The sequence below is a fragment of the Dasypus novemcinctus genome, chromosome 18 (genome assembly GCF_030445035.2).
Source record: "Dasypus novemcinctus isolate mDasNov1 chromosome 18, mDasNov1.1.hap2, whole genome shotgun sequence".
NCBI lineage: Eukaryota > Metazoa > Chordata > Mammalia > Cingulata > Dasypodidae > Dasypus > Dasypus novemcinctus.
In genome coordinates this window covers 4250147-4272592 of record NC_080690.1, presented here as the reverse complement: position 1 = coordinate 4272592, position 22446 = coordinate 4250147, and the positions used below count along the sequence as shown (strand labels likewise).

Genomic DNA, 22446 nt, shown 5'->3' with positions numbered 1-22446 from the left:
TTAAGATTTATTTATTTATTTATCTCCCCACCCCCACCCCTTTGTCTGTTCTCTGTGTCTATTTGCTGAGTCTTCTGAGTCCACTTCTGTTTTTGTTAGCGGCACGGGAATCTGTGTTTCTTTTTGTTGCGTCATCTTGTGTCAGCTCTCCGTATGTGCGGCACCATTCCTGGGCAGACTGCACTTTCTTTCGCGCTGGGCGGCTCTCCTTATGGGTGCACTCCTTGTGCGTGGGGCTCCCCTAAGTGGGGACACCCCTGCATGGCAGGGCACTCCTTGCGCGCATCAGCACTGCGCGTGGGCCAGCTCCACACGGGTCAGGGAGGCCCGGGGTTTGAACCGTGGACCTCCCATGTGGTAGACGGACGCCCTAACCACTGGGCCAAGTCCGCTTCCTACATTGGCTTCTGAGTGAGAGATGGAGAAGCTGACAATTGGAAAATGTAGTTTTCTAAAGAATTCATTAAACAACAGTTGGAATGGGAAGCGGACTTGGCACTCAACCACCAAGCAACATCCGCTCCCCCAAGGTGACTTTTTAAAACGGACTTCAAGCAAGTAACAGCTATAAAGCAACATAAAAAGACTAACTTCATAATATGAAAATAAGAGTTTAGGAAGAAATGTATTCTGACAAGATTTCTACACCATCTAAGACAGTAACAGTACTCTGGCTAAACATTGGTGCCTTAAGTACATACACTAAGCACAATGCAAGTGAAGTAAGTGGCACTGATTTGGACAACACTGTATACAACCTAGACAGTGAAACAAACTATAAGGCAACTCCATCAACATTCCAATTTAATTACCATAATAACCTAGTTATTCATAAGCTAGTAAAGTTTGTCCATGAAACAGCAAAAGGGACTTCGCTGCAGGAGCAATGGCTTCTCAGGAGAGACGAGCCTTGGTTGCTGCAAGAAAAGATGCAAACGTTGCCCTAAAGACTGATATGATTGTTCCAGATGCAGATGTCGAGCAGCTACACCCCCTCCCCCCGACGTTAGGATAACAAGGAGGAAGATGGGCAAAGAATAAAAGAAAAGTTAAAAATAAGTAAATAAATAAAAGGGAGAAAAGAACAGTGGAAGCCACACGCGATGTGCGGGAAAGCCCATTGCAACACATGCCTGCAAAAGCTCTTCACAGCTTACTAAAGGATTTATAGTCAGCCTCTGCTGGGCCTAACAACCCCCGTTATTAGTCACCTGAATCTTAAGCACACAGAAGAAAACCGTGGCCCGGAGGGCTGAGACTCACGCCCAAGGTCAGGCGAAAAGCTGGAGTTGTATGCCATTCAGGCCCTATCCCGAGAGAGCCACTAAAGAGTGACAAGGAGACACCTAGAAGGGAAGTCACGCGCAGGACAGAGGCGGCCCGGAGGATCTCCGGAAGGTCGCGGATGCGCGGCAGCGGGGAGGGGAGGGAGGAGCCGGGCCGAGGGAAGGCGGCCGGGGGCCGGGAGCGGCTGGAACCAGGGCGTGAGCAGCTGGAACCAGGGCGTGAGCAGCCGGCCCAGCCTGGCCCGCCTCACTCACCCGAGGCCCGGGCGGGGTCGCCGGCGCTGCGGCTCCTCCCGGCCTGCGGCGACGGCGGCGGCGACTGAAGCGACCGAGGCAGGGATGCATCATGCGACCGCGCTCATGGCCGGACCGGAGCGGGCCCCGCGGCTCGGCTCGATCTCGCACCGCCGGTCGCAGAGAGCAGCCGCCGAGCAGATGCCGGAACCCAGATCCCTGAGGGGAGAGCGCGGCCGCTCGACCCCCGGAAGTGGACGCGCGAGGTCAGCGGCGACGCGCCTGCGCAGTCCGGCCGTGCCGCTCGCCACCTTGGAGCGTGAGCGCTTGAGGCGGTTTCCGGAGCCGAGGTTGGGGGCACTTGGGACCCAGGGGCTTGAAGATTGACAGCTATTTGAGAAAAGACAGCTCTTAGCTGCTGACTCTCCTCGTAAAAAAGAGATCCAGCCAAAAATGAGGTCCGGGAGAGATAGGACGGGGACTACGGGCTGCAGCAAGGCCCAAGCCGCGCCGTTAGGCTGTCAAACTAGGGCGGGAATTCTCCAGGCGGAGTTGCCTGGAGCCGGCAGAGCCTTCCCATTGCCAGTTTTAGACTGGGCCTGTAAGTTGTGCAGAAATGAAAACCAGGAACTTGAGAACGCAAAAGAGTGGGAGTGAAAACGACTGAGCGGGAAAACACAAAGCGCAAAGAGAAAGCACACTGGACTAGGGGTTGGAGGCTGAGCCTGGGGTCCGCTGAGCTTCTGGCCCCCTCTCCGAGGGACTTGAACAGTGGAGGAGCTCCACGATCTCTTCCAGGTGACACGTCCTCTGTTTTTGGAAGGTATACTCGTACTTTTTATTTCTTTGTATTCCTTATGTAATTTTGGTACAGTTTTCCCACGACTGGAAAGTGGTGCTCAATTATTGTTTGTTAAACTGGCAAGTGGTCACTAAGTTGTAAGAAAGCAATAATGACAGCTCAGGGATCTCTCAGAATCTCCGTCTGCAAGCCACCTCTTACTATGTACCGTTCTTGCTCCCAGAAACTCTAATTCTAGCTAAACTTTGCGAAATAAGGGTTGCACTAAATTAGTCATCAAAATCCCAGTTTTAAAACTTTAAAATTATGTGACTGTACCGTATGCATCTGTATATTCATTACTATGTCAACCACCTTGGGACTCTCATCTCTTGCAATCTTTGTTTCCAAATTTGGTTCTCCATAGAGAAAGGTGAGGTAGGCTTCTGTCAATGGTCAGTTCTTTTTATATAGGTGGAAAGAAAGGATGGTTATCTTTGGGTACCACCAAGACTGCAAGCAGCCAGTACATTTGGGGTATACTTGCTGTGAACATTGTTAAAGTACAAACTTTTAAAAAAATTGCGAAAGAAATTAAAGAAGATTTAAACAAATGGAAAGACATTTTGTGTTCATGGATTGGAGGACTTAATATTGTTAAGATGTCAATATTACCTATAATGATTAACACATTCAGCACAATCCTGATCAAAATTCCAGCAGCTTTTTTTGCAAAATGAAAAAGCCAATCAAATTCATATGGAGTTCAGGGGGCCCAAATAGCCAAAACCATTTTGAAAAAGAAGAATAAGTTTGGAGCACTCACACTTTTTGGTTTCAAAACGTATTACAAAGCTACATTAATCACAATAGTGTGGTACTGGCATAAGGATAGGCAAATAGACCGAAAGTCTAAAATTAAAAGTCCAGAAATAAATCCACGCATCTATGGCTAATTGATTTTCAACAAGGATGCCAAGTATAGGCAGTGGGGAAAGAACAGTCTTTTCAACAAATGGTGCTAGAAGAAATGGATATCTACATACAAAAGATTGAAATTGGGCCCCTATCTCACATCATATATAAAAATTAGCACAAAATGGATCAACGACCTAATTGTAAGAGCTGACACCGTAAAACTCTTAAATGAAAACATAGGGAAAAGCGTCAGGACCTTGTCTTAGGTAATGGATTCTTAGATGTGACACCAAAAGCCCAAGAAAAAAAAGAAGAAAAAAATATAAATGTAATTTCATCAAACTTTGAAACTTTTATATATCAAAGGACATTATCAAGAAAGTGGAAAGACAATCTAGAGAATAGGAAAAATATGTGGAAACCATATATCTAATAAACATACTAAAATACATAATGAACTCCTACAACCCAACAACAAAACAACCCAAAAAGGACTTGAGTAGACATTTCTCCAAAGAAAGTGTACAGATGGCCAATAAGCACATGAAAAGATGCTCAACACCATTAGTCACTAGGGAAATGCAAATCAAAATCACAATGAGATACCATTTCACCCCCACTAAGATGTCTAGTATTAAACAACAACAACCTCCCCCACCACACACACACACAGAAAATAACAATAGTTGGTGAGAAATGTGGAGAAATAGAGCCCATCTTACGTTGGTGGTGGGAATGTAAAATGTTGTAACCACTGTGGAAAACAGTTTGGGGTGTTCTCGCTTACCAAAGGGTTGTCAATGCAAAGTACCAGAAATGGGTTGCCTTTTATAAAGGGGATTTATTTGGGGTAAAAGCTTATAGTTCCAAGGCTGTGAAAAGTCAAAACCAAGGCACTGTCAGCGATGCTTTCTCACCAGAGTCAACTGCCACATGTTGAAGCAAGATGGCCTCCAATCTCTACCGAGATCTCTGCCTTCCCTTCCAGAATCTACTGTCTCTTGGAGTCCAGCTCCCAGAGCTCAGTTGTCAGCTGTCAGGGATAGTTCTTGTCTTTTCTTGAGCTGCTCCGTGGACCCAGCGGTTACTACCTAAGCCATCCTGTAGTCCTCTCTCACGTGGCAGGATCAAATATGGTGGTTTCCTTTTTTTTGTCTGTGCCTGTGGGTCTCTCTCTGTCTTCACTTATTTCAGACATAGCAAGAGGATGGAGACTCAACCTGAGTCATACCTCACTGACAGTCCAATCAAAATGGTGTCACACTCACAAGAATGGATTAACTCACAAATATAATCTTTCTCTTTTTCGGATTCATAATCTCAAATTGCAGCACTCTTCCCTCCACCCAAAAAGACATGTCTTCCCATATGCAAAATACATTGATTACATCACAATATTCTAAAAATCTTAAATAATTTCAATAGCAATGCTAAGTACAAAATTTCATATAAATCAGTTATGGGCATGCAGTTTGTCTTGGAGCGGAAATTCCCCTCTGGCTATATACCTATAAAACTTAAAAAACAAGTTTTCCACTTCCATTATGGAACGGAGGGACAAACATAGGATAAACACTTGCATTACCATAGGAGAATTTGGGAGGAAATCCGGCATTGTGGGCCCCAAACAGTTCTAAAAACCTGCAGGGCATATTCCATTAAATTTAAGTCTGAGAGTCATTCTTAGAATGACACCATCTTCTCCTTGGGACCTCATGGGAACCCACCCCTTCCACAGTCTTTCCCAATGGGTATACTTTTGGTTCTGCCCTCTTCATGCATCTGGGTGGCAACCAAGCTCCAGACCTCACCCTCCAAGCCACACTTTCCCCCATCTCTGGGGTACAGTCCCAACTCCCTTAGTGCAGTGAGGTAGTGGCAACATTTTTCCTAATCTCCTGCATACAGACCCAACCCCCTCAGAACAGTGGGGTAGTGACCTGACTCTCCCTAATCCACAGGGACTAGGCCCAACCCTCAGAGCAGTGGGATGGTGACCTAACTCTCCCCAACCACCAGGAAATATGCTCCAACTTCTCTCTACACCAGGGCAGCCAAGCTTACCCTGAACAAAGGGCTGGAAGATCCACCCTCTTCCTGTTCCAGGGCAAACTCCTCCTTTCAGCACATATGGGTGGGGTCCCTCTTTTGGCCTGAGGAGAGGTCTTAATTCCAGACCTCAGCTTCCATGGTTTTTGTCTTGAAGCCATTTTTTCTTCAATGTCTCTCCTCCCTGTCCCTTTTAGTTGAGGCTGACAGTGGTTTTGTTCATACTGATCTCATAAGAAGCTTGTTGTTTCACATGCCAGTAAACAAAGGCCCAAGCCATCAGACAGTAAAACTTTCTACAAGGCCTTCCTGGATAACTGCATTTCCAATCCTGACTTACAAGTTCCAGGTTTAAGGCTTCACCTGGGGAATTATCCTCTGGGGGATTGTTTTCCAGAAGCTTGGAATTTCCCAAATCATCAGTCTCTGGTTTCTTTGTGCCCAGCATTTGAGCTATCATCTTTTCTTCTTGCATTTTGCTATAAACTGCAAGGGGAAACCAGCCTGCATTTTCCACATTTATTTTGGAAATCTCAGCTAAATATCCAAGCTCACCATTTTCAAATTCTGCCTTCTATCTAACATCAGGAGTCAATTTTGCCAAGTTTGCTGCAACTTTAAAACAAGGACCACCTCTCCTCCAGTTTCCAGTAATAGTTTCATCATTTCCTTCTAAGGCCTCACTGGAATTAACTTTAGGCTCCATATTCCTACCAACAGTCTCTTCAGAGAAATCTAGGCCTCTTCTATCAAGCATCTCACAATTACTCCAAAAAATGCCCCTTACCCGTTTATAAAACCATTCCAGCATTTTGGTAATTGTAAGCAGCATGACCTCAATCTCTCAGTACTAATTTCTGTTCTAGTTTGCCAAAGAGCTGCCAACGCAAAGTATCAGAAATGGGTTGACTTTTATAAAGGGGATTTATTTCGGGTAGAAGCTTCCAGTTCCAAGGCTGTGAAAAGTGAAAACCGAGGCACCATCAGAGATACTTTCTCACCAAAGTCAACTGCCACATGTTGAAGCAAGATGGCCACCAGTCTCTACCTAGGTCTCTGCCTTCCCTTCCAGAATCTACCATCTCTTGGAGCCCAGCTCCCGGAGCTCAGCTGTTGGCTATCAGGCATAGTTCTTGTCTCTTCTTGAGCTTCTCTTGGACCCAAGACTTCCTACTTAAGCAGTCTTCTAGTCCTCTCTCACAAACATGGTGGCTTCCTTTTTTCTCTGTGTCTGTGGGTCTCTCTTTGTGTCTGTGCTTATATCAGACCCTGCAAGAGGGTGGAAACTCAACCTGAGTCACACCTCACTGACATAGGCCAATCGAAAGGTTCTCACACCTAGAGAAATGGATTAGCTCACAAATACAATCTTTCTCTTTTTGGGATTCATAAAATAATCTCAGACTACCACAGCAGGTTCTTCAGAAAGTTAAACATAGCATTACCATATGACCTGGCAATTCTACTCCTCAGTACACATCCCCCAAAATTGAAAACAAGGAAGCAAACAGATACTTGCATGAACCAATGTTCATAGCAGCATTATTCACAATAGCCCTCAAAGGTGGAAGCAATCCAAGTGTCCATCAACAGATGAATGATAAATAAGATGTGATATATACATATAATGGAATATTATTCAGCCACAAAAAGGAATGACGTTCTGATACATGCTACAGGGGGGATGACCTTGGACATAATGTTGAATGAAGGGAGCCAGACACAAAAAAACAAGTATTGCATGATTCACTTGTATGAATTACCTAGAATAAACAAATTCATAGAGACAGAAAGTAGATTATAGGTTATGGGAGCTAGAAAGGGGGAATGGGGAGTTATTTCTGAATGGCTACTGAGTTTCTGTTTAGGGTATTAAAATGTTTATTTATTTTTAAAGATTTATTTTTTATTTATTACCCCCCCCCCCCGTTGTCTGCTCTCTGTGTTCATTCACTGTGCATTATTCCATGTCTGTTGCATCATCTTGCTGCATCAGCTCTCCGTGTGTGTGGCGCCTCTCCTGGGCAGGCTGTGCTTTTTTCATGCAAGGCAGCTCTCCTTGTGGGGCACATTCCTTGCACGTGGGGCTCCCCTACATAGGGGACACCCCTGTGTGGCAGGGCACTCCTTGCGCACATCAGCTCTGTGTGTGAGCCAGCTCACCACATGGGTCAGGAGGCCTTGGGTTTGAACCCTGGGCCTCCCATATGGTAGGTGAATGCTCTATCTGTTGAGCCAAATCCGCTTCCCTGTATTAAAAGGTTTAGTATGAAAGGTAGTACTAGTGGCGCAACATATGAATGTAATATCACTGAATTTTACACATGAAAGGGCTAAAGCGGGAAATTTTGTGTTGTATATATATTACCACAATAAACAGGTTTTTTTTTAAAAAAAGAAACTTAAAAAATTCATGAATCATGAACTCATGTCAAGATTTCATGTAATTCACTAATTAGCAAAGGAGTCAATAAAGAGCCGCAGTGGGTCCAAAGGGGATTCCAAAGAGCAGACACAGAGGCAGGCATTGAGATGGATTTGCTTAACTGATGCAAAACTGGCTTCCTCCACAGTGGGGAAGGAAAATCAATTGAACTTCCACCAGACAATATCATTTGTGTATCTGATAGCTCTGAGTGAGGAGAGGATCGGTTGCTTTGCTCTCAGTTCTCTACTAAGATTTACTGAGTTCTAAAGAGCTTAAAGATATGAAGAGTCATGGAATCAGATAACCCAGAAGGACATACCCAGCAACGCCTAGTTACCCAGTGGCGTGGCTGGCCCATTTCAGAATCATCCTTGGTGACGGGTGGAGCAGTCCTGCCCACACAGTGCTCCCAGGCCCATGCTTGTCGGTGCTGCCAGTGTTTCTACTTCCTAGTATAGCTCATTGTTTGGAACTTTAAAATTACCCTTTAGCAGGAAAGAGCACAATAAATCATCCACAAAATATTTAACAGAGATGTCAGGCATTGACAAAAACATCTTATCAAGGGTCAGCCCTTAACGGAATTGACATGGTCTTCTGCAAGTCATTTCCCCTCACTAAGCCTCAGCTTTCTTTTTTTTTTTTTTTTTTTTTAATCTCTGAAATTTGAGATTACACTTGATTTCTAAGGTTTCTTCCTGCCTTAAGACTGTGGTTCAACACAGAGTTTTTGCTTCTCCCTGATTTCATTGAGAGCCCAAGAACAGAAAACCTAGCCGTGGCGGCCCTGCAGGAATGAAGAACGTCCCTTCTCCAGGGTTTAATCTGTTTACCCCTCAGGCAAAAAAGCAGCCCTTTAGTGCCGCATTTCCAGCTAAACACTCATCCCAAAAAATAGCCCTTTTGAATTGGAGTCTCCATTCAAATAGGTAAGAAGAAAAAGGAATGAATGGAAATTAAGAATAGAAGGAGATACCATGTTTCACCTAATAGATTTGCAAAGTGTAGAAGTTTGGTATTATTTATGAACTGCAAAAAGACAGAGATTACGTTTGTAAACCAGTTAGTTCCTCTGGCATAACCCTTTGATTGTATCAGATTCAGCTGAGATGTCTGATTAAATTATATTTCTATTAGGGCTCTGATCCAACCATACTGACTGTATCTCAGCGTCGAGTCTCAGTCCCCTTGGGGATAAAAGAGACACAGAAGTAAACACAGAGAGAAGAACACAGAGGAAGAGAAACAGCTCATTAGACACGGCAGAGGCCCTGGGAAGAGAGATGAGCCTGATAGTCTGCAACTGACCTTGTGAAGAGACCTGGCAGCTGAGCCAGGAAAGAAATGAGCCCCAGGGAGAGAGCTGAGCCTTATATCAGCCTACAGCTGAGACTGGAAGAAGTTGGGACCATAAAGCCTTAAGAGGAAGAAGGAAGGCTGAACCCTCCCAGACATTGCCTGCCATCTTGCTCCAACACATGGCCAATGACTTTGGGTGAGAAAGTACCTCTATGGTACCTTGAGTTGGACTCTTTAGGGCCTTATGACTGTCAGCTTCTACCCCAAATAAATATCCTTTATAAAAGCCAACAGAGGGAAGCAGATGTGGCTCAAGCAACTGAGCTCCTGCCTACCATATGGGAAGTCTGTGGTTCAGTTCCTGGTGCCTCCTAAAGAAGTGAGTGAGCCAGCATGATGGCAGGCATGACAAGCTGACACAACAAGATGACGCAACAAGAGACACATGGAGAAAAACATAATGAGAGATACGGCAAAGCAGGAAATGGCAGTGGCTCAAACAATTAGTGCCTCCCTCCCAAATCGGAGGTCCCAGGTTCAGTTCCTGCCGCCTCCTAAGGAAGCAAGACAACAGGCACATAAGTGCAAACAGTGAGTGTGTAGGGAGAAATAAATCTTAAAATATATGTATATTAAAAAAAAGCCAACAGAGTTCTGGTACCCATTTGGCTGACTAATACACAAAGATAAAAAAGATTGCTAGTGCCCTTTGTTGGCAAGGCAGACCAAATTGGTGCAATTGTAAATTGGTCCCACTCTTTGTAGAACAAATTAGCAATAGGAATCACAAAAATATAAGTACATGTACCCTTTGACCCAGCAATTCCATTCCTAGGAATTTATTCTACATATAGACTCACCCCTATATGCAATATGATATTTACAGTGGCATGTTTGGAGAGTGAAAGACTGGCAACGCCCTGTATGCCCATCAATTTATTAAAGTGTGTTTTACTCACAATTGGAATACTGTGCTATGCAAATACAAAAAAAGAATGAGGCAATTTTTAAAGTATTGATATGAAAGCTTTTCAGGTATATTAAGTCTATTGTGTAAAACAGTATGTATTTGTATAAAAAAGAAAATGGGGGAGGGGACTTTATGTTTATATGTACATAGAGTATTCCTGGAAAGAATATTCAAGAAACCAGAATGTAACTTATTAATTTTTTCAACCATGAGCATGTATCCATTTTTAAATACTTAAAAATGTAATTAAAAATATGTAAGATAACCCAATAGAAAAATGGATGAAATACTTGAATAGGAACTCCACAAAAGAGAATATCCAAAACATGAAAAAGTACTCATTTTCATTAGTCTTCAGGGAACTGTAATTTCAAACCACAATGAAATTCTATTTACACATCCATTGGAATGACACCATGAAAAAAACCCACCAAATATTAGCAAGCCTATGGAGAACTTTCTTCCACTACCGGTGGTAATGTAATTGTTAAACCATCTTGGAAAACTGTTGAGATTATCTGTTAGAGTTGAATATACACCTACCTATGTTTACCAAAAAAACATGTACAAGAAGTTCATACAGCGCAGTGCATGAGAACCCCAGGCTGGAAATAACCTAACTGTCCATGAACAACAGGATGGATAAATTGTGGTATATTCATTCAATAAAATACTATACAAGATTGGGAATGAAAGAATTTCAAGTACCTGCAATAATATAGATGAATCTTGTAAATGTAATGTTGAATAAAAGAAACAAGACATGAGATTATATGCCTTGTGATTCCATTATAAGAAGTTCAAAAACAGGCTGCACTGGGTTGGATAGTGCTCACCCCAAATTCATGTCCACCCAGAACCTGTGAGGAGAACTTATTTGGAAATAGGGTCTTTGCAGATGCCATCAAGTTAAGATGAGGTCATCCTGTATTTGGGGGGAGCTTTAAATCCAATATGACTGGTGTCCTTATAGGAAGAGGGAAATTTGGGCACACAGAGAAAACAAATGAGCTGTAAAGGCAGAGGCAGGGATGGGGGCGATGCTACCACGAGCCAAGGGATGCCAAGGACTGCCAGCCAACACCAGACTGGAAGGGACCAGGACCCTCCCCAGAGCCTTCAGAGGGAGCAGGGCCCTGCTGGCACCTGGGTTTCGGACGACTGGCCTCCAGAACTGGGAGAGAAGAAATGGCCCCTGTGTTATGCCCCGCATTGGAGGGTGCTGGTTAGGACCGCCCCAGGAAATGAAGACAGGGCAATGGTCACCACTGAGGGGCGGAACATGGGGGCAGGGGGCTGGAGTGCTATGCGGGGTTATCCTTGGTGAAGATTCAGCCACCTGTGTGCATGTATGACTTCGGTCCTTTTCAGCAAGTCTGCTCCACTTCAAGTAAATGCTGGGGGGACAGGGAGGTGTCCAAAAACTGTGCAGTCGAAAATGGGATTTGTCCAGAAGGGCGTTTGGTTGGTTGTCATTTTTTCCCCTGATAGGGAAGTCAGAAGACTGAAACCTCACCACCCAGGAGGCTAGACAAGGCCTGTGAAGTCTAAACAACTCAAAGTAGAATGAGGTGTCTCTGAGTTCCTTTTCCCGGGGGCCAGCTCTCTTCCCGCTGTGCGTGCAGCCTGCGGGGGCGCCAGGCCTGCGCCTGCTGGGGAAGGTGCCCGGCCAGGGGCGTGAGGGAGCACTGGCGGGCCCCAGCAGCAGGCTGGGCACTTGACATCCACGGTGCCCACGCCCTCATGCCTTTCAGGCCTTGATCCCGGAGGCGTCTTCCTTGCTGGCACCCCATCTGAGGTGCGTCCCTCCCTCCCATTCCTGCGACATTTCATTTCCTCTTCCCTGCTTTGAGCTGCTCTCCTTCCTACCTCACATCCTCTATCATCCTGTGTGTCCCGTGGCAGAAGGCAGGCTCAACAAGGGTGTGGATTTGTGCTGGTCTTGTTCCTTCTTGTCTCCCCATTCCCTGTCAAAAAGTAGACTCACACACACACACAAAAGGCTTAGTAAATATGCACTGACTGGATGAACTCACTAGCGTTGGCCCCTTTAATAGCCAGGGTGAGCAGTTTGCTCAAGGTCACACAGCAAGAAGGTGGAGAGCCAGGTCTCAGCCTGGGTCTGTCTTGGCCTCCGTGTCATGCTGCCTTGCAGGTTCCCTCCATCCTAAGTTCCCCATGAAGTCGGTATTTTCCCTTTGCAGGGCTGAGGAAACTGAGGCTCAGAGTTAAGCCATTGCCCAAAAGAAGCACAAGAGCAGAGCTAACCTGCAGACCCGATCTGCCTGGTTGAAGACGCTGCCCTTCCCTCTGCAGGACACTCCCTCCCCGTGGAGCCTGAGCCACTGCCCCGTCCCAAGTCAGTCTTCCCCAGGCCTGGCCTTTGACCTAGTTCCCCGGTGCAGGTGCAGGACAGGATCCAGCAAGTCACCGGTGAGCAGGTCCCTGCCCACTTGCGCTCTGGCTGCACCTACTCAGTGCCGTTCCCTTCACCGGCTGATCTTGAGCTCATCTGTTCATTCAGTAGCCAGTGCTTGGCACTGCACAGCTGCTGGAACCACTTGGGTGAGCGAAACCAGAATTCCTGTCCTTGCAGAGCACAGAGTCAAGTTGCACAGATAAATGTCTAATTACAAACTGGTGCATTCTTACAAAGGAAAAGGCCAGCTTGTGGTAAGAGGCTCCTCCCGGGGATCTGACCTAGCCTGGAAGGTCACGCAGAAGGCGTCCTTTACGATGTGATACCTGAAGGTCACATGGCTAAGCAAAGGGTGGGGGTAGGGGTGGAGGAAGAGGGTTCAAGGCAGAGGGGTAGGTGGGAAGGCCCCAAGGGGCTTGTGACGGGTCAGTGTGTAGAGAGCTGTTTGGGAGGTAAATGGGGGTGATTAAGTGGCTGAGGAGAGGGGTAGTGTAACTGTCTTCAAGGATTAGAAAAGGGAAGCGGACTTGGCCCAGTGGTTAGGGCGTCCACCTACCACATGGGAGGTCCAGGGTTCAAACCCCAGGCCTCCTTGACCCGTGTGCAGCTGGCCCACACGCAGTGCTGATGCATGCAAGGAGTGCCGTGCCACGCAGGGGTGTCCCCTGCGTAGGGGAGCCCCACGCACAAGGAGTGCGCACCCTAAGGAAAGCTGCCTAGCGCAAAAGAAAGTGCAGCCTGCCCAGGAATGGCACTGCACACACGGAGAAGCTGACACAACAAGATGACACAACAAAAAGAAACACAGATTCCCGTGCCGCTGATAACAACAGAAGCGGACAAAGAAGAACACACAGCAAATAGACACAGAGAACAGACAACTGGGTAGGTGAGGGGGGGAAGGGGAGAGGAAAAAAAAAGGATTAGGAAGACTGTTATCGTAAGGTTTCATATGAGTCAAAGTCATCAAAGATAGAAGGCTGCTTTGGTCCATAATAAAATCCCAGTTCATAAAGACACTCATCAAGCAGCGGCTGGGCAAACATTTGGTCCCAGTGTTTCGAGAGAACAGTGGATTAGACAACAGTCTGAAAATTTGATTTTATGATTCAAGGAAGGGTGTGCTTTGTATCAATCTAGAGCCAATCCTTGGGAAATTTTTAAATTTCTTCCACCTAGACATCCCTAGTTCCTTTAGCTGTTCTCCATCAGACTCACTGTGGGTCCCGTTGTCAGCTGGATTACTGACCGAGGAAGGTGTCTACTGAAGCCCTAACCTGTTTTCTCAGGCAGCTCTGTCCCCCCTCACCATGTGGTGGGGCAGGAGGCCTCTGGCAGATCACAGTCACCACTTTGCCATTTAGCCACCCCATAGGAAGAGGGCTTCTTCCTTCTCCCAGCATCTGTTCGTCGACTTTAGAGAAGGACTGGTTGGCTTTGCTGGGGCCATGTGTCTCTCCCTGCACTCATCTCTATAGCCAGGATGCTACAGTAATGGCGTCCCCTCCTGGGAGTAGGCAAGGGCTGCGTTCCCTAAGAGGGTGCGGTGGCTGAGTAGTGGTTCCCAGAGATGGGCAGTCCTAACCCCCAAAATGTTGAATATGTTCATGGCAAAAAGGACTTCACAGGTGGGATTCAGTAAAGGACCCTGAGAGGGGAGGCCAGTATTGTGAGAAAGAAATCTTCTGGAAGAAAATAAGGCTCATCTGATTGTGGAGAAGAAAAGAATTTATTCTCAAACTTGCAAGAAGAGGCACACAACCAGAAAATGTGGCTGGAGCGCTGAACAAAAGAAAATGATACAATTTATACCCCTAAGCCTAGCAAGCAAGCCCTTCCTCTGTTTCTCCATAGATTGGATAGTTAAGAGGTTGCAGCCTATCTGAGAAGTCTAACTTTCCTGCGCACGTCTTCCAGTTTAAAATTAACAGCCCCCCCCCATCATATTCCAACCGTTTTGGCTTTTACCTGCTCCTTTTGCCACATAAGGAGTGGAATGTAGTGCTGAATTGGTATTAACTTAGCTCTTTCTTGTGCATCTTTTTTTTTCTGGCTATAGGACTGGCTTAAGCTGGTTTCTTTTATTCCTGCTTAATCTGGGGGTGGGAGACTGAGGCAGTAGACTGCCAGGTTACATTAATATTTTCTTCCTTCCTGCTTTATATTGCCTTTATGTGAAAACTAAACTGATCCCTGTCTCTTACAGTCTAGGGTACCCAGATGGGCCCAATGCCATCTCAATGGTCCTGCAAGAGGGAAGGAGGGAGGTCTATGCTGCTGGCTTTGAAGATGGGAGAGGGGGCTGCAAGCTAAGGAATGCAGGCGGCCTCTAGAGACTGGAAAACGGAAACGGATTCTCCCCTTGAGCCTCCAGAAGGAGTACAGCTCTACCGGTACCTTGAATTTAGGACTTCCAGAATGATAAGATGTTCATTTGAGCCGTGTTAATCAATTAAATTTGTGGTAATTTGTTGCAGCAGTGCTAGGAAGCTAATTCAAAGGGAAGGAAAAAAATAGTCCCAGTTGGAAAGCAGAAACCTGGTACTGATGCTGAGTCCCACCCCCTGCTTTATCTTATATGATTGTTTTTTGGACTCATCCTCTAATCAAAGCATTTTTGAAACCTGGTTTGGCTGTCCAAGGGAGTTACTTTTTCTCCCAACCTTTTTTTTTTAAGGATTTATTTATTTATTTCTCTCCCCTCCCCCCCCCCACCCTTGTTCTCTGTGTCTATTTGCTGCGTCTTCTTTGTCCACTTCTGTTGTTGTCAGCGGCACTGGAATCTGTGGTTTTTTTTGTTGCATCATCTTGCTGTGTCAGCGCTCCATGTGTGTGGCGCCACCCCTGGGCAGGCTGCACTTTCTCACTGGGCAGCTCTCCTTATGGGGTGCGCTTCTTGCGCGTGGGGCTCCCCTACACGGGTCAAGGAGGCCCGGGGTTTGAACGCGGACCTCCCATGTGGTAGACGGACGCCCTAACCACTGGGCCAAGTCCGCCGCCCCAACTTCTTTTCATGTGCTTTACGTACCATCATGAGATTCCTAAGTGAAAGCTTTGTCCTGGGAATCTCGCTTTTCCCTACCTGCCCCAATTCTATTCCCCTTATCCTGGCAAGAGCATCTTAACTTTCGGTGGGAAACCACTCTTCCCTGTTCTCCACCCAAGCTCCCCACCCCTGTCCAGGTCTGGCCAATTCACTGTTCCAGCAAGCTGGCCACAGAGGATGAGCATGTGAGTGCTTTGGTCCATTCACTCAAAATCCTGGGCCTTTTGCTGGACATACTGAACAAAATAAGCCCTTTTTCCACTGGGGCTGCTGTGCTGGGAGAAGATAAGCCTGAGGGTGCTGAAGCCACGCTGTAAAAAGAACCTGAGAATGAGGTCAGCTGGGGGAGGCAGTTAAGAGGTGGAGAGAGACCGAGTTTTGATGACGTTGTTTGCACCCCTGGATCCTGCTGGGCGAACACCAGAACTTTTCAGTTATGTAAGACAATGTATTCCCTTTTTTTTTTCCTTTCAAAAACCAGTTGTATTGCAATTCTATCACTAAAAATGGAAAGAATCCTGAAAAAATACATCTGCCAAGTCCAGATAAACTATTTCTACTGTATTTCCTTGATTTACCAGTCTGACATTTCACGGGGGAATAAGGCTAACCTAGCATGACTTGGTCTTTGTCATCAGTGCTTCCTCTTCTAAGGGTTCACAGATATTTTTCATAAGAAATCTGACCTGAATAGTTCTCAGGCCCAAAATCAAGTTCACTGTCTGGTCCATAGTTTGCAGGCTCACTTAATTCCCCTTTTTGAAAATGGGCATGATATCTTCCTCTCTCCAACCTTCTGGCAAGATTAGAAAACTTTTAAAAAAAAAAATAACTTTATTTCAAATTTTTAAAAAATGAAATAACAGAAAAAGGCAACTCAACAAGTTATGGGAACATTACTCCTAAAAAGTTCTTTCCAGGCACTTTTATCTCATGTAATTTCAACTGCTAACTTATTTGTTCCTCTCGTGTTCAGAAAAATACACAGATGAAAATAGATTGGTTAAATGACAATAGCAAGGTCTCATTCCTAATGAAAAAAATGAAGAAAAAAATCTTAGTCATATTATTATCTCAAAAAACCAAATCTATATTCTCTTTTTACCTATAGCATCAATATAGTACCAACTTCCCTTTTGCTACAAAAACATTACAGTGTTGTTACCAATAGTCTATAAATTACATTAGTTATATTTTCCCCATGTATCACCATTCTTAACATGCTGTAGTAGAAAATAATTCCTGTATTAACTACAATCCTTATCTGCCAAAATCATTTTTATACATTCCCAATGTTCCAGCTGACCTCTGGCTAATATTCCTTTTTTTATTTATAGTTTTTTATTTTATTTGTTTTTGTTTTCCTCCAGCTAATATTAATCTTCATAGACTACTTGTTTCAACTACAATCACATCCATAGTCAACAGTATTTGTTACATTCATTATAATGTATTACCAACAAGTCCAAAATTACATATGACCTTTTCAAACATTCTACATCCATCCAGCATTGTCTCCCCTTCTCATCCCACATTCCATTTCCCACCAACCTACACTTCATAGTCAACTCCAAGTCTCCTCCTCGTATTTAGTTCATATCAGTGAGACCATGAAATATTCATCCTTTTGTGTCTAGTTTATTTTACTCAACATAATATGTTCAAGGTTCCTCCCTGTTACGCATTTCCCCAATTGATTTCTTCTTACAGCTGAATAATATTCCATGAGGAGGAGAAGACTTTTCATGAGGAAGGGAGAGGGAGGATCTGTACTAATCCCTTGAGGAGACATATTTCCCTAAAACGGCATCTTACCCAGAATGATCTCTCATTTTTCAATTTTCTCAATAGTTGATATTGCTCACGAGTCAATGCATTGTGGTAGGTTGACTCCCTGAACCAGGGAGGATTTCTTCCACCCTTGGATATGATCATCCTCCATTTCCATAAATTCTGCAAGATGGCCCTCATGTGCTGCAGGACACAGCGCAAGATCCTACAGGGACCACGTGGCCTGCGCACCTATCTACAGTGTCCACATAAAAGGAATGAAGCTACCTTACACTCCTTCCCTTCATGGGTTCATAGCAATCTTAAAACACCCAGAGATCCTGTTACTGTAAGGATGGCTATTTCCAAAAGATAGGCCTACCCCCTCCTGCGCTACAAGGGACAAACCTGTCTTTTAGCAAGAAGGTGATTTATTGCAAGTGCACAAGCAAGGCACTGGGGGAATCTTCCCAAAACCAACTCAAAATGAGAATGGGAACTAGGGTTTTTAAAAGCAAAGGAGAGGGAAGGGGGAGAAGAAAAACAAGTTAAAAAACAAGTGATGCCATAGGTCTTGTGAGGAGGGTACAAGCAATTTCTCAGTCCTGTGTTATCTCAGGTACATCCAGCTTGCCCTTGATTTCAGCAGCTAATAAACCACAGTTTAGATATAGCTCTGCAGGTGCTTCTTCATGGCTCTTTTCACAACCACTCAAGGATATCAAAATTTTTGTCTGGAAAAAGTTACAGATTTATACTATACTGTATGGTTTTGCTTTGAGATGTTTTCTTATTCCTATAAGCAAAACTGAGAAGGTCTGGTTAATATCCTTCAGGGAACTAAGTGCAAAGAATAAACTTCTAAAATTAGATTACTAGAAAACCAGTACAATTAGTTTTAGAATTTTCAAAGCTGCATAAGTGAAGAAATTTTAATAAGCACATTTTCCAGCTGTCAATCCAGCTTCTCATACCTGGCAACCCTGCCAGGTTGGCCAAGCCAACCTGGGCTGGACCGCAAACAGCTACGGCACTGCCCACCCCATATAACGCTTGTGGAGCTGCAGCTCCCGGATATTTTCTTGGTGCCGTTCCTTTAACCTTTTCCAAACAAGTCCACAATTCATTAGGTCTTCTTCCCAGGGTCAAGTAGCTCTGCTTGTAGCACAGGACAGGGCTTTCTCAGCAAGCCATGCCATCTTTTTCTCCTAAGTGGCAGAACTTCATTCCTCCTGCATAACATAATTCGCATGACTACAGAAAAGACAGTTTTATTAAATTGACATCAATCCTATTTCAGACACTATTGCAGTTATTTTAAAGTAACAGAGCTGTATTAATTCACGCCAGCAGCCATCAGCAAGAGCACCGCAGCTCTGCAGTGTAGCTGTGGAATTCCTTTGGAAAATCTCAGCTGTCAGAGCGACACTGTGAAATCAGATTCACAATTGTGATAGTGGCTGTAACCAAGTTTGACATAATCAAAATTTTTCTGCGGAGGGGGTAGTGATGTCACTTTATATTCTAGGTAACTAAAAAAGCTTCTATAGCAGGCACTCTTCAGGCACTTTTTTAAAAAAAGAGATATGAAAGAAACGGAATGACCTGAAAGATGAGTTTATTGTATTTTGTGAAAAGGTGTCAACAGCCTAGAATTTTTGAAGAGTTGAGCTGGAGTCTGTTAATCTTCAGGACGCCTCTTAACAATTAAATCGGCCTCAAATTGCCCTTCTACACTGTTGTATACTTGTCTAATTTTGAAAAAATTATTTCCACTCGGCTGTAAAGCACGGCGGGCAGGGAATGGCGTGGGCTCAGGGCCGGGAAGCCAGCAGAACCGCGTCCCGCTCTCCACGCGCGTCCCAAGCGCGCGGGGGCCGGGCGGGCGGCCAAGCCCGCAGCACGTGACCGGCGCCGCCGCGGGGGCGGGGCGTGCCGCCGGCGCGCCTGCGCAGTCGGGCGGGGGCGCGGACGGGCGGCGCGCGGGGCCCGGGAAGGACCCGGCTGCTGGCGGCCGCGCAGTCGGCGCAGCTGTGGAGCCCGGCGGCGCTCGCCCTCCCGCTCCGCGCGCGCCTGCGGTGAGAGGGGCCGGGGCTCGAGAGGGGAGGGCGTGCCCTCGCGAGCGGCAGCGTGGGGAGCCGCGGGGTCGGGACGGGACCCCGGGGGGCGTGCGGACGCGCGGGGTTCCCCAGGGGGCGACAGGATGGGGGTCTCCGGGCCGTGGCGGGGGGCGGGGGCTTTGGGGTAACGGATGGGGGCCGTGCGGGAGGAAGGGTCCGAGGGACAGGGCTGCGGGTCTTCGTGGGGTCAGGGATGGAGGTCGCGGGGTCGGGGGCCGCCCGGGGTGTGCGTGGAAGACGAGGACTTCGGGACCGGCAGCCGGGAGGCCGCGGGTGGGAGCAGGGCGGACGCCGGGAGGGAAGGTGCCCGGCTGGCAGAAGTCGTCAGTGGCTTTGGGTGGAATGGGTCTCAGCCTCGGGTGGGAAGAAGGAGCCCCAGACCCCGGGGAGGGCATGCTGGGGGCGGGGCCAGGTGCGGGACCCGCGTGGGACAGACATTGGTCAAGTCGTGCGTGCGCCTTTGGTTTTAAGCCCCTCGGGCTGGCAGATGGCGAGGGGTGGGGTTCCGCCCCGCCAGCTCTGCCTGGGCTTCTTGGCCGGGCTGGTTCTCTGCTCGTGACCCGTCGATGGGAAAGGGGGTTCGCGGAGAGGACCGCCGCCCCAGTGCAGTTTTAAAGGCCGCGTTGGGCCGCCGGGGCGGCGCAGACTCTGAAGGACAGGAGCTGCTGCTGCTCCTGAAGCTGCAGTACTTTTTCCTCCCCGGCACTGGGTTTGTGCTCCCTTAGGGTGTAGGCTGACGGGATTTGGGAAAAAGGAAAAGGGATGAGGAAAACGCCTGCGCAGCGGACATCTGTCAGCTCCTCTTCCTCCTCGGTTAAGCGCTAGGCAGGGGTGCCAGCTGCAGAGTGAGCAGCTCCCGGCCTCTGAGCCGGCCCAGGTGCAGCGCTCCTGACGTGGAGGTTGTGGCTGGATGAGTCAGTGTTAGAGGCACAGGCTGCGAGCCAGGCCATTGAAACCTAATGCTGACGTGCCCTCAACATAAAAGCCTGCCGGCCAAGACACCTAACACCGAGTTAAGCAAAGGAAATGAAAAGGGTTGGACCGCGTTGCGCAGAAACATGCCTTCGGAGTCTTCTCGCGTTCCTGTTTGAAAGTGTGTGTGCTCCGCGGTCCGCGCTCTCCCCTCCAGCTGTCACTCGGTTTTTACTTGCACTCTGTTCAGAAACAGACTGTTCACCCATTTGAAGTACAGGGTCACAGGCTACTGAGATCAGCCACAATGAGAAAGTTGACTCCTGAGGTTTTCTTTTTCTGTTAAAGAAATGAAGATGCCCAGGGCTCGCCCAGGGGCCCTCCCAGTGAACGTCAGACACCTCTTGCCTCTCGTATTTGCTTCTGGAACACATTCGGACGTTTTTCGAGCATTTGTCTTTTTAGGGTTTGTGTCGATTAATGTGGAGATCAGTTTGTGTTGTCTGAGAACATAACCGCTGAGGGCAGTGGAAAGCCACCCAGTGACAGGAATAAGTCACAAGCCTTCACGGGTTTGCGACAGCCCCAGCATGTGGAAAACACAGCTACCCGATGTGGTTTTCTTTTAATGGCCGTGATGGTAACCTCGAATGGCTCTGAGGGCGCTTCTTTTAGGGTGAGATCTAAGAAAGGATTAGGCCAGGGAGGGTGCCTCCCTCTCTCTGCTTCCTTCCCCCGAAAGAAAATCCCATTAGAAGAAACAGCAAAAGCAACTCTGGGGGGAACAGATGGGGCTCAAGTCGTTGAGCGCCTGCTTCCCATGTATGAGGTCCTGGGTTCAACCCCTGGATCCTCCCCACAACAAAAACAAACGGAAAAACCAACGCTCATTGGGGAGCGGCTGTAGCTCAGTGGTTGAGCCCCTGCTTCCCATGTACACATTCTGGGTTCAATCCCTGGTACCCCCTAAAAAACAAACAACAGCAACAAAACATTTTTGAAAGATTTTAAAAAGTTATAAAAAATGTCAGTGGGCAGCAGGAAAGATAGACAAAAGTGATGAGGGAAATCGTATTGCCAATAACAACCCTCATTTCTGTCTGGCAAAGTACTTTGCAATGTGCTTTCACAATCAAAACCATATTTAATCTTCATAATAACCATTTGAGGGATGGGTGGTGGTATTATTTCTGTGTCACAGGTGCAGAAACAGGCTCAGTGACTTACCCAAGGTCACTTGGCTGCTAGGGGCCAGCGTGAAGCCTTGAACTTGTCCGACGCTAGAGGCAGTAGCATGTCCCCTCTCGGCGGACTGGGCTGTGGGAAGGGGCCAAGCTGAGGCTCTTTACATCCCAGGGGCTCCTCTTTCCCAGCGTCCTGGTAGCAGAGCATCCTCTCCCACCACCTGCCCCACTTACTCAGCCAGCTTAGCTAGCTGCTCTAGCTGTGCTTTCACCACATCCTCTGACCCCGGGCTTGAGATAGCCCGTGTCTACTCAGATTTGTTTATAAGCCCTTGCGAAATCTAGTAGGAAGTGTGATTGCGAGGAGTGCCTTTTGCTCAAGTGCTCAGTGTTTCCAAATAGTCCAGGTGTCTTCAGATGCGTGGTGCAAGAGAGCAAGTCCGAGGCCGGTCAAGGGAAACTTGCCGTAATAGCTTTCCTTGTCCTCCGCCCACAGGAGAAATTTTGTGACTGTGAAACCTAAGGAGCTCACCCAGTAGTTTTATTTTAGCCATTTTTCTGTATGTGTCATTGGGTTATGGTGACTTTTTTTTTAAACAGGACACAGCTGTTTTCATCAGGGAACAACAAACTTTAATCGTGCTTTCTAGATCTAGGTATCACAGAAAAGAACCTCAGAGAGATGGTTCTGCAAGTTAGTGGTGCAGAACAGAATGAAAAGTCAAGGCATTCTTGGGACACGTCAGCAGAAGTATAGGTCTGGCATGAGAAAGGTGATAGTTCCTCTCTGTCCCTGCTTAAAATAGTGTGTTTTTTTTCTGGACATCACATTTAATGAAGGGCATAGGGAAAAGATCAAGCATATTCATTGGAAACTGCTAGAATGGTGAATGGGTAAGAGCTGGTGAGCCTGGAGACTCTTGGGAGCCACAACTTGAGAAAGGACAGGAATGTCACTTAGTAAACTTGTCTTGCAGAGGCCCAAGATTCAAGAACCAAAGGACAAAAGCTGTAGTGAGAGAGATTTCAG

The 22446-nt window shown here is 46.7% G+C and overlaps 2 protein-coding genes across 8 annotated transcripts in view; one reads left to right on the top strand and one right to left on the bottom strand.

Moving 5' to 3' along the window:
* ZDHHC7 (zinc finger DHHC-type palmitoyltransferase 7) overlaps positions 1-1784 on the bottom strand; it is a 30197-nt gene extending 28413 nt beyond the window's left edge. Inside the window, exon 1 of one of the 2 annotated variants that reach the window (XM_004466984.4) lies at positions 1542-1784. The gene's annotated coding sequence lies outside the window, so the exon portion shown is untranslated. Of the gene's footprint in view, positions 1-1211; positions 1367-1541 lie in introns of those variants that run through there. The other variant, XM_023591292.3, reaches the window with a different exon arrangement.
* Positions 1784-22446, top strand: part of KIAA0513 (KIAA0513 ortholog) — a 75052-nt gene continuing 54389 nt past the window's right edge. Inside the window, exons 1-2 of one of the 6 annotated variants that reach the window (XM_058279628.2) lie at positions 1784-2343; positions 14591-14777. The gene's annotated coding sequence lies outside the window, so the exon portion shown is untranslated. Of the gene's footprint in view, positions 2344-14572; positions 14778-19140; positions 19279-22446 lie in introns of those variants that run through there. The other 5 variants (XM_058279630.2, XM_058279632.2, XM_071209040.1 and 2 more) reach the window with 5 other exon arrangements.